Consider the following 11052-nt stretch of genomic DNA (forward strand, 5'->3'; position numbering starts at 1 on the left):
TCTCTAGGCTTTGAACCTCTCACAACATTCTCTCCCAACAGATATCATACAACTCCCAAGTATGATATGTACAACCCAGAAGGATCTGGACCCTATCAAAATTTTTGTAATGTTTCTTTTACATTAACCTATCCTTTAAATCAAGTGTCTTGCATTTTTTTTTCCTAACTGGTTATCCAAATGTCCCATAACAATTCATCCCCTGAGCAGCTGTGAAATGGATCTCAAATACAAATCTGATCTTGCCATTCCCATGCTCAAAACCCTTTAGTAGCTGTCCTTGAGACAAAGTCCACATTCTGAACCATTTATCACTCCAGTCTTTTCTTTGCCATTCTCCCAGCACTCTATAGCTTCTAATCTCCCAATAAACTGTTCTAAATCTAACTTCTGGGCTATGGTGCAGGCTATTTCCTTCGCCCTGAATATTTTGTGTCATAGTCCTCTTGGCTGACTCCTAATCATTCAGATCTTAGCTTAATCTTTATCTCTTTAATGAGACTTTACTCTTTGCTCCTACAACTTGTGCTTACAGGAGCTTAGGGCTTATCACCCTCAGTTGGACTAAATGTGTGTACACTTTTGAATCAGCTCCATCTAATGACCTTACATTTTTGAAGATTTACAAAATTGATGAAATTACTTTTTGCATTCAGTATACCTTTCATTTTAAAATTAAAAAGCAAAGAGGAAAAAGATAAAGTCTACACATTGCTGAAATAGTGGCTCAGAGTTCTCATGTTATAATATTGATGTCCTCATGAAATTCCATGAAAATGGAAATAGAGATACCCAGAGGTATTGCTTAAAAGATTAAAAGCCTCAAAAAAAAATAACTAAAAGAAAATAAAAGATTAAAAGCCTCATTTGTCTTTCCTATAACACAGTAGATCAAAAAGTCCTCTGTCTGTTCTATATGTTATAATGCTTTCCAACTTAGTTTTTGCTGAAAGGCTACTTTTCCTTTTTTTAATAATAGCCTTTAAAGTGAAGGATTTTGTAATAATGGGTTAAAAGATGAACCCTATATTTTCTTCAATTGTAATTATGTGGTAAACTTAATGAAACAACTTTGGAAGTACCAGGCTACAATCCCTACCAAAGAAGTCAACTTTTTACTTAAAGTTTCTCTATCCCGGAGTCAGAATAATTGGGTGAACTAGACCTTGAAGATTTGCGGACAAGTTAGCTTCTTCCAAGAAACCTCAAGAGAATTTGAATTACTGTCTTCTTTCTTGTCCCAAGGATGGGGCATGTCTAGTAAGTCCTGAGTGCTTAAAAGAGAAATCAATTCATTATATACATTAGATGTCTGAGGGGTTTCACGAAGACTCTTGGGACAGTGTTTAAGTACAGTTGGATGGTATTGTGGTAGTTTACTCCTTGCCTTATAGTTGCTTTTTCATGATAATGATTTGAAATATTTCCAGTTAAAAAAAAATTCATCTCAGAGCAAGCACTGGCCCTCAAGGGAGTTCACCAATAGAGGTGCTACTTAAATATCTTAAAACAAAGATTTGCTCTGCCAGAGAGTGGCTTCCCTTTAATTTAAACCCCATAAAGCAAAATCATGAGGAAACAATGGAGCTTTGTTAGGGTAAAGAAGGCCCTACATCTCTTTTGCAGTAGGATCATGGTTTTATTTTAGAAGTGTGATTTCCCATGAACTCTTGATATTTGGTTTATTTTGCAAAGACTATCTTCCCTCTGTCTTGCAGAGCTTCAGATCTCCAGTTACCAGCAGCCATTGGACCTATTTTCTAGAAGACCATTTCCATTTCCCAATGGACCTTCCCATCTTCCTCTAGGGAAGGCTGGGATACTTGCCATGCTTCGGGGGAGTCATGTGCTCTTCAAATGGAACTGAATGCAGGTTACCTGTTTCATAACTACAGAAGGCAATTCTGGAGTGCATGATTTGTCTTGTGCCAAAGGTATGCCTTGCAGGGCTACATTCAGACGATCACTGACGCCAGTATTCTACTTTGTCTGTGCTTATGGCCAATGGCAGTGATGCCACAAAGGGTGTTTCATTGACACTGACATTACTTATTTCTCTCTATCATTATTTGATATGGTTTTGTTAAAGAGATACAACCTTAATAAAAGTAATCCATCCTTACCCTGGTGCCTACCAAGAACGTTATGGTTGGGAGTCACTCATCACATCTATAATAAATCTTTTTCCCAACGTTGCATGTTTTAATTTGATCATAAAAAATTTTCTCTTAGTTGAACATGACACCTCCCAGCTTGGGAACACTTTTATTTTTTGAGTAAAAAGTGAATCTACTTGGCAATTTCTAATGAACATAAATAAGAGGAAATTATTTACCCCTGTGCCATTCTTCCCCATTTCATTGCTGTCTTTAGTGACAAAAGTACCAATTTTCAATGCCTCAGAACCCAATAATTAAAAGCAATTTACTTTGCGTTCTCATACTACAAAGTGAACAACATCAAATCACAGAGGCATATTTGGGTTTATATGGGGGAAAAGTTCTAGTAAGTTCCATACTCTGCAGCATTCAGAGGAAAGTCCATACCATGTCTCCGGTGGCTCTTCCTTCACACGTTTATGACACCATGCCTTTAGTACACTGTGCCTTTATAATGCAGTAGGTGTTTAACAACCATTTGTTGATGGGGTTATATTGTTTTGTAAAAAGAAGGTCTTCCTTCTCCCAGAGAATATCAGAATGGGTCGTTCATTAGGAACAGCCACTTTTCACTTTTTTAAAGTAAGACTTTGAACAAAATGCCAACAAAGGACCTGCAGTCCTGGGGACAGACAGGAGGCCCTGACAAAGATGTATTTGCTGATCTAGAAAGCAAATTTGTGCTCCAGGAATTCAATCAATGCAAAGCTATGAATGGAAAGAATATTCTGGTCCCGTTTGTCAGGGTACAAGGATCAACCTACGTGCATTGGCAAAGTTCATTTTAGCCACTGGAATAGATAAGGGCTCTAGAAGTTTCCATGCTCACAGGGCATGATTTAATCTTCACCACCACAACCAATAAGATTCCTAGTACATCTTGAATGTATTTCAGATCTGCTCTTGGGACTGTGCCTAGACCTGGAATGCTTCTTAGCACTCTGAGTCACCTGGGTGAGAACCCACCAGGCTGTTTGAGATCTTGCTTCAATTCCCCCAATAATTCTAATTTCAAACATGGACACTGCCTCAAGCCTCCTGTACTTGTATCCTACCCATCACTCAGGCCCTAAAGATAAAGAGACTGATCCAGAACAAACTCTGTGATTAGGATGCTTGGGCACAGCCCCAAATCCCCTGACCATCCACAGGAAGTCTGTCAAAAATATCAAAAAATTTGGACATGACTAAACAGGGTCACAGATCATTATGAAACAATACTTAATTATCCATTTAACCCAAGTGACAATAAAAGATTTCAAAGGCAAATACAGAAGGTTATAGAGCTATGAGCAAAACTTAGCCCTTTTCATGTTAAGACTTAGTTTTCCCGAGTAATCAAAGACCTGCTTGGTGATAATGAGCACAGGAACTCGCTTTATTAAAACACCAAATCTCTGCTTTCTAGGCAGATTGCTTAAAAGGTAAAGAAAAACCTTTCACAGGGGCCGACCGATAGTCCAAGAAAACTTCTCTGTTCAGCAAATCAAAGAAAATTAACTTTTTTAAAAATAGAAGTACACAATTAATATTAAAGCTTACTTTTAAAACCCTCATAATAAGAATTCAATTTTAGCCAGCTTCATTGCACAACATAAAATTCCTTCTCTCTTCCTAACTTTCTATTCAATTTGTCCTTTATTTTCCCCTTGCCTATTTTGAAGTCACTCGCTCACTTTGAAACAAATTTACTTTCTTTTCCCTTAACAAAAATGCACCTTCATCCTCTCATACCTTTTCTTAGCCCAAAACACATCTTATTTGCGTACAGTTATTTCCCTCATTATTTCTGGCAGCTTTAATCGCATATGTGAGAATTCTTAAACCTTAGGTACTTTAATTTCCTGTGAAAATGACTTTCATTTTAGTAAGCAACTGTGAACTCCCTGTCACACCAGTTTTCTTTTAGGCTGGCAAATTTATGAATGCATTTCATAAGTTCTAGAAGCATGTGCTTCCCCATAGTACAATTTCTCAGTGTCAGACTAAGTGTGTTGAACAGACCCAAATATCTTTAATTTCTCTGTAAGAAGAAAGCCAAAAGTAGGTAAACTTATATTCAGTAATTAATGTTTCATTATTTTATTGGAAATTATCTAGATAGTCAATACATTTTTACCTTCTAATTTAATTGAGCAACATGCTAAAGTTCCAAGTTACCAAAAAGACTTTGGAAGCTATTTTTAAGTACACATACAATGAAATAGAATTTTTGCTTAAAAGTTCACCTAAAAACTCTTATCCTGCTTGCATCTACCTAAATCATTGCTCCCAACAATAATGTTTAGACTACTCATGAAACCTTTATGAGACTCAGACACAGTTAGCTATTACATCAGCAATTTTTCTTGCTGTCAAACTTTGCAGGAGATAACATGAACTTATTTGATCTTTCCTAGTCTATGTAGAATAAAAGTATTATATTTAATGCTGATAACTCTAAAGACATGTCTATTTTAACTAAACCAAGAAACTTAAACTAGCTTTAATAACGAATCCTTTTTCAGATAACATTGAACCCGAAAAACATTTGGGTTAGTTTCTATTATATTTCTGAGAACTTAACAAATAGTTAATTTATAAACGCTTGATTTTAAGGCAATTAAGTAGAGCTCTTTATTGATTAATTTTGGCAATACTATTCAGAGGTAGAAAAATATCCCATATCTATATTATATTTAATTTACATATGTTTATATATAAATTATATTATATAACATATAATTTATTGTTACACACATAAACATACAGACAGATCAGATCTTATAGCTTCATTTTAAAATTTTCGCCCTGAGGTGGATATGAGAATACAAAATTCACTGGTTTATAAAAGAGTAGCTGTATCCAAACTTTTTTTGGCAGATGGAATAAATTAAGGTTACCTGCTTAGCTAAAAGCTTGTTGTGCTAGTATTTGTGGGGAAAACATTTAAGATTTTTTCATTAGCCCAATTTCCAAATACCTCCCTCTTCCTTTTTTTTTTTTTTTTTGTCTTATGAGAATCATCTCTCTAAAGTTTGCATGTTAAAGACTGATTCTTTGGTCCTAGAGAAGATAAGTGTTTAACATTTACATCACAAAGGCACAGAAAAAGTATCCAATTTTTCACCAAGGAGTTTTGGAGTATGTTTGTCTGCTATAGGAGGTGCAAAGTAATTACAACTAAAATTGTTCCTTTTCTTAAGTGCAAGACAATTCTGTTTCCAAGGTTCTTATCCTTTACATTATCTCCAAGCATTTTGAGGTGAATAGGGCAGGTTTGGGGATTGATCAGGATAGAAGAGATTTGGATTGCTTCTAGAGCCACATTTCTGGTTTTGTGCAGATTTGTAAGACAATGAGAGTTATTTCCAATTCCCCAAAGAACTGGATCGCTGCCCGAATGTTGAGGGACTCACCTGCCTTTCCAATTAAACTTGCTTCTTTCTATCAGGGAGATTTCCAACCAGAGGGCTTTATAATTTAGAAGACCTGCTGCTGTCCAGGGGACATGAATTTTTTGCGGTTGGAGTCCAGGATACATCTCATAGCAAAGGATATCTCATAGGAAAGCCTGAAGCTGTCTGGGCCTAATTGCAGAGCCCGGGAAAACAGGAGGGATCTTAAGGGACAGCAGAGTGAGCCCTACAGCTCATCTTGGGTGCTTCTGCTAAACATATTTCCTGGCTTTCAGTATTACATGAGTGGCCTATGTACCCTGGGCCTGGACATCGGGCCGGAACGCTCTCTGTAAACTTGTGGGAAAGGGGAGGCTAAAATAGGCAGATGGGGCCCGATTTTGAGAAGAGGGATTTACACTGGATGAGGACATTAATTTTTGCTCTAATCTCAGTTCACCTTGCTAAAGGAGTTCCTAAGGCTAGCCATTATATTCCTCTGTGTTCACTTTTTTTTTAAGTTTATTGATTTATTTATTTTGAGAGAGAGAGAGCACACACGAGTGGGGGTGGCAGAGAGAGAGGGAGAGAGGGAGAACCCAAGCAGGTTTCATGCTGTCAGCACCGAGTCCCACATTGGGCTCAATCCAGGAACCATAAGCTCATGACCTGAGCCAAACCAAGAGTTGGATGCTTAACTGACCAAGCCACCCAGGCACCCCTGTGTTTATTTTTTAATTTATTCTTTTCCTACATACCAATGAAACAATCTTTTATGATGAGAGTTTTCTAAAAAAAAAATGTCATCAAATATAGAAGTTTTTCATTCTGGCCATTGACGAGTAGGGTCTATTAATCTCATGTGCCTCTGCATGGCTAAACCAAGGATGTAAGAGGCATCCCACAGGAGAATACAAAAAAAAAAAAAAAAAAAAAAATGCAGCCTGCACATGCACAAGCTCCAGAAAATTTACTCCCAGAATTAACCTAAGAAAGCAAAGGCCTTCATCGTCACAGATGGTAAGAACTGTGAAGTAAAAACAGTATGTCCAGTCTCACGGGAACATGAGACACCTTAAGTCATAGATCCAATAACCTGTGATGCCTGGCAGGTGCTACGGCAATAGGACTTTTCCAGCACTAACAAGACAGCAAAATAGAGATGACCAAGGCCCATATGGACTGGGTCCCCTTATGACCAAATCCTCTGAAAGCTGGCACAGACGGACAAAGAGAATGCTGCTTATTGACTTTATATCTCAGAACCCCAGTCTATTCAACTGACCACCAAGATGCACAATGGTACATGTACCTTCTGGACAGCAGAGACCAGAGAGAACCCAAAGCCAGGCTTAGAACATAGAACAAGATGAAAGGAAAATCTCTTCAGATTATGGTTTTCCTCCTTATGACAAACAACAGAAAAGACAACAGTGACCATTTCTGAAGGGAAAGGGTCCAACAGAAAACAGAGTACTTATAACAAATCCTTACCAGAGTTTCTATGCCCAAGGAACTAGTTCACAAAATTATTTTCTCCTGCAATCTAAATTTGGGAAAAGAGAAGGACTCTCAGCATTTTGCTTCCAACAGACCTTAGAGGCAGAGACTAACATGGTAAGAATTCTCACCTCCTGCAGGCTCTTGTAAGGGTCCCAGCACCTCTCATCTCTAGCAGTCTCAGAGTGAGCAGTGTCCGGCCAGTGAGGTCCCATCTGGGTCACTAAACCTGGAGGGGCAGAAAGATTTTCCATTCTGGGTTCTTTGATTGGTCTAATAATTAAATTGATTAACAGGAGAAAAACAAACAGAAGTTTAATAACATGTATACCTCCTGTATACATGAATGAGAGCCAGGGAAACTGAGTAATTGACCAAAATGTCTGAAGTCATCACCTCTAATACCATCAGTAGCTAAAGACAAAAGAAGATTGGGGGTGGAGAGTGAGTTATGGGATGTCACCAGGAAAAAACACAGTAAACAAGGGTTAGGTTGTTATGCAGATAAAAATTATTGGCTTCTTCATCGATAAGAGTTTCTAGAAATTGAGTCATCCCCTTCTTCCTGATACAGCAGGGGGACAAAGGAAATTTCCTTTATCCATGTAAATGTCTCTTACAAAAAGGTAACTTCTCCTCAGTTTTTTAGAGTTTTTACTTTGTCTATTTCTTAAAAATAATCAGCCCAGGGGGTGCTTGGGTGGCTCAGCTGGTTGAACATCCGACTTGGGGTCACGTCGCAATCTTGTGGTTTGTGGATTCAAGTTTCACGTCAGGCTCTCTGCTGTCAGCACGGAGCCTGCTTTGGATCCTCTGGTCTCCCCTCTCTCTGTGTCCTTTCCCCACTTGCACTCTTTTTCTCAAAAAGAAAAAAATAAGAAAAAATGAAAAAATAATGAGTCCCAAATAAGCAATATGCCAAAGAAGCATATTTTGGGGTGGCAAAAATCTGTTCACTTTCAAGATACAGACATTTATGGCCCAGCCCAAGTGTTCTAGCCTCTGTAGGCTTTCTCCAGTCACTCTGACTAAACACACTCATCACCCTCGACTTCTCTGAGTCCTCACAATCATACAGCCACTGGAGTGATTTATAGTATAATCTCAGGTTAGCTCCTCAGGTGCGCTCCACAAGGGTAGTTGCCGTATCTACCTTGTCTATCAGCCTATCCCCTGTTCATGGCACATAGCAGGAGCTTAATAGGTGTTGGATCAAAAAATGAATGAATGAGAGGTGCCTGGCTGGCTCAGTTGAAGAAGCATATGACTTTTGATCTCGGGGTCATGAGTTTGAGCCCACATTGGGTGTAGAGATTACTTAAATAAGCTTTTTAAAAACTTAAAAAAATGAATGAATGAAGTGGCTAATTAGGAATTGGATGAAATTAAATATGATGCCTAAATATATAAATTATTCCATTCCAGATTTGGCTTAAAAGTATAAGAGTAGCAATTATGCCACCTCACTAAATATAACGACTTATTCTGGAATACTGCTATTGGTCAGGAATAGAGTCGAAAATCAGGCATACCAGACAAACCATCGGACATTCAGCAAATGACCATCTCTAAATCTATTTCCTCACTCGTAAAACTTCTAAAAATTAAAAACAAATTCTTAATGTTCAAATTCAAATACTTAAATGGATGTTTTCCATAGTAACCTTCAGCAACAAACCCACATACCACATTCTTCCTCTCAACATTAGAAAGAGATGAGAGAGAGGAGGAAGAAAAACGCAACGGGTCAGAGCGTTGTTTCTACGCATTTTCCCCGTGAGCGGCTGGTCCCTTGCCCTCGCCACTCCATCGAGCCCATGAAGTATAGCTCAATGAATAACTAACAGATGATTACATTTATGAGGAAAGAGTACTCAGAGCAGACAGCTACTTCCTACAGGTGACAAGCAATCTTCCGCCGGGGCTTCACCTGACGAGTCATTTTGGGACGTGATCACAAGGGTTGGAGACTGATGAAATTATCCTGTCCAACATCAAACACAAAGTGGTTGTAAATCAGCAGAGGCTGTGGCAGAACGAGAGCAGCTCATTCTTTATGCTTTGCAGACAGTCTTCCACCTGGGGGCTGCGTCAAGCTTCCTAACAATCATTAAGTGACCTATAAAGAGATTTAATTAAAAAAAAAAACAAAAAACATTAGGGTATCTATTGACTCGAATCCTTCAGCTGTCTTGAGCAAGTTGATTTGAAAGCAAGTTATATGATTTAAAAACTTGAATGTGCTGAGGCTAACTCAGCATAGCATGGCAACATGTATAAATAAATAGATGCCTGTCTGTTATAACTCTCCATCTGACCTTGCCAGACGATTGTGCACTGAACTTAGACTATCAGCATGTTTCCTGAGGGTCACATAGGGAAAAGCCAGCCAAAAAAAAAAAAAGAAAGCGAGCCAGCCAGAGTTTAACCTGGTCAAGGGAGTTCTGCAGAATCAGAAATTGATCTTGCAAATGACTTCTGTATAAAAAAGAAGGAATAAAATAGGGATGATTTACTCGTGGTATCTGCCGAACAGCACTTGATTTACACATGATCTAAAGAAATGTGCGGAAACTGTTCTGAAGTTGCCCTATGGACGGAATCATATTTTAAGAGTAAAAAATTGGCAGGTTTCATTGAATAGGGAAGGAGCTTTCTAAGGATCCCATTTCCCCATCACCACGAAAGGGATTTATATGCATTGTTCCCTTTCGTGGTGTCGGCAAGTTCCAGTGTAAATCCTTTAGATTTCACTGTGGGTACCAGCTATTCAGAGGCTCCCGGGGCTTGATGATTCGCACAAAATTGTGGTTTAAAAAAAATGAATGGAAAAACTATTTTTTAAATGGTTCTGCTGGAAAGGTAGCCGAGCTTCCCCGGGGGTCAGGTTGCCATCTTCTGCAACCTCAACGCCTTCCTGATTTACTTGCATAACCGGCTAGACGAGGGCATTTGAGTGGCTCTGCGTGAAAGGCCTGCACACATTTAAAAAGGCTGTGTGAATAGGAATTGTGACTGATGTGAAAATACCCCCTGCATTTTATTTAGTGCTTAGTTCTCCATTTGTAATTGAAATGAAGCTTCGAAAATGCCGCTTTCCTTTAAATTTTTAGGAAATCATACCTTTGGTCTCCTAAGGGTGTTGTTCTTCAGGTAATTTCGCGTAAGTGATTGAGGGAGATAGGAGTTTAATTTTTTTTAATTTGCAACTTCTCACAAAATAGTCAATAAGTGGGGAGGAAAAAAAAAAGAATAAAATGCCTCAGATGGTAAAAAAGAAAATGCCTCTATTTGAAAAGAAAAGGAAAGTGAATGTAGCAAGGAGCCGCTGAGGTTCCCAAGAAGCATGCTCCGTAGCTCTTTCCTGCTGGTTATTTCTGTGCACACGTTCTGGTCTGCGGGGCTGTCTCCTGTTGAACTTTAATTATCCTGCACTTTGTTCGGGGAAGGTATGTGTTGGCTCGCAGCCAATGTGGGCTAGGACTCTTCTTGTCACTACAGTGTCTAACAGCATGTACAGAACAATATCCCAATTAGATCTTTAAGTGTTAGAAATATGATACACCAGGGCATTTTTCTCGCAGGCTGATCAGTGGGGAGTTTCAAAAACACACAGAAGGTAAGCTTTATTCTAATCCTTTAAACGCCAGCCCAAGAAGGCAGCCAAAGTAACGAAAAATATAACTAGACAGGTGAGTATCTCTTCAGCTTGTAATTTTATCTTAAAGACAATTCATAGGTCAGAATGATCAAACCATCATTTAAAAGAATTTTTTTTTATTTATTCATTTTTGAGAGAGACAGAGACAGCATGAGTCGGGGAGAGGCAGAGAGAGGGAGAGAGAGAGAGAATCCCAAGCAGGCTCCACGCTGTCAGCACAGAGCCCATCACAGGGCTTGAACCCACAAAACCATGAGATCATGACCTGAGCCAAAACCAAGAGTCAGTTGCTTGACCGACTGAGCCACTCAGGTGCCCCTCAAACCATCATTTTAAAAGAACATTCCTTTTGTTA

Source organism: Neofelis nebulosa, chromosome 4 (assembly GCF_028018385.1).
Source record: "Neofelis nebulosa isolate mNeoNeb1 chromosome 4, mNeoNeb1.pri, whole genome shotgun sequence".
Lineage (NCBI taxonomy): Eukaryota > Metazoa > Chordata > Mammalia > Carnivora > Felidae > Neofelis > Neofelis nebulosa.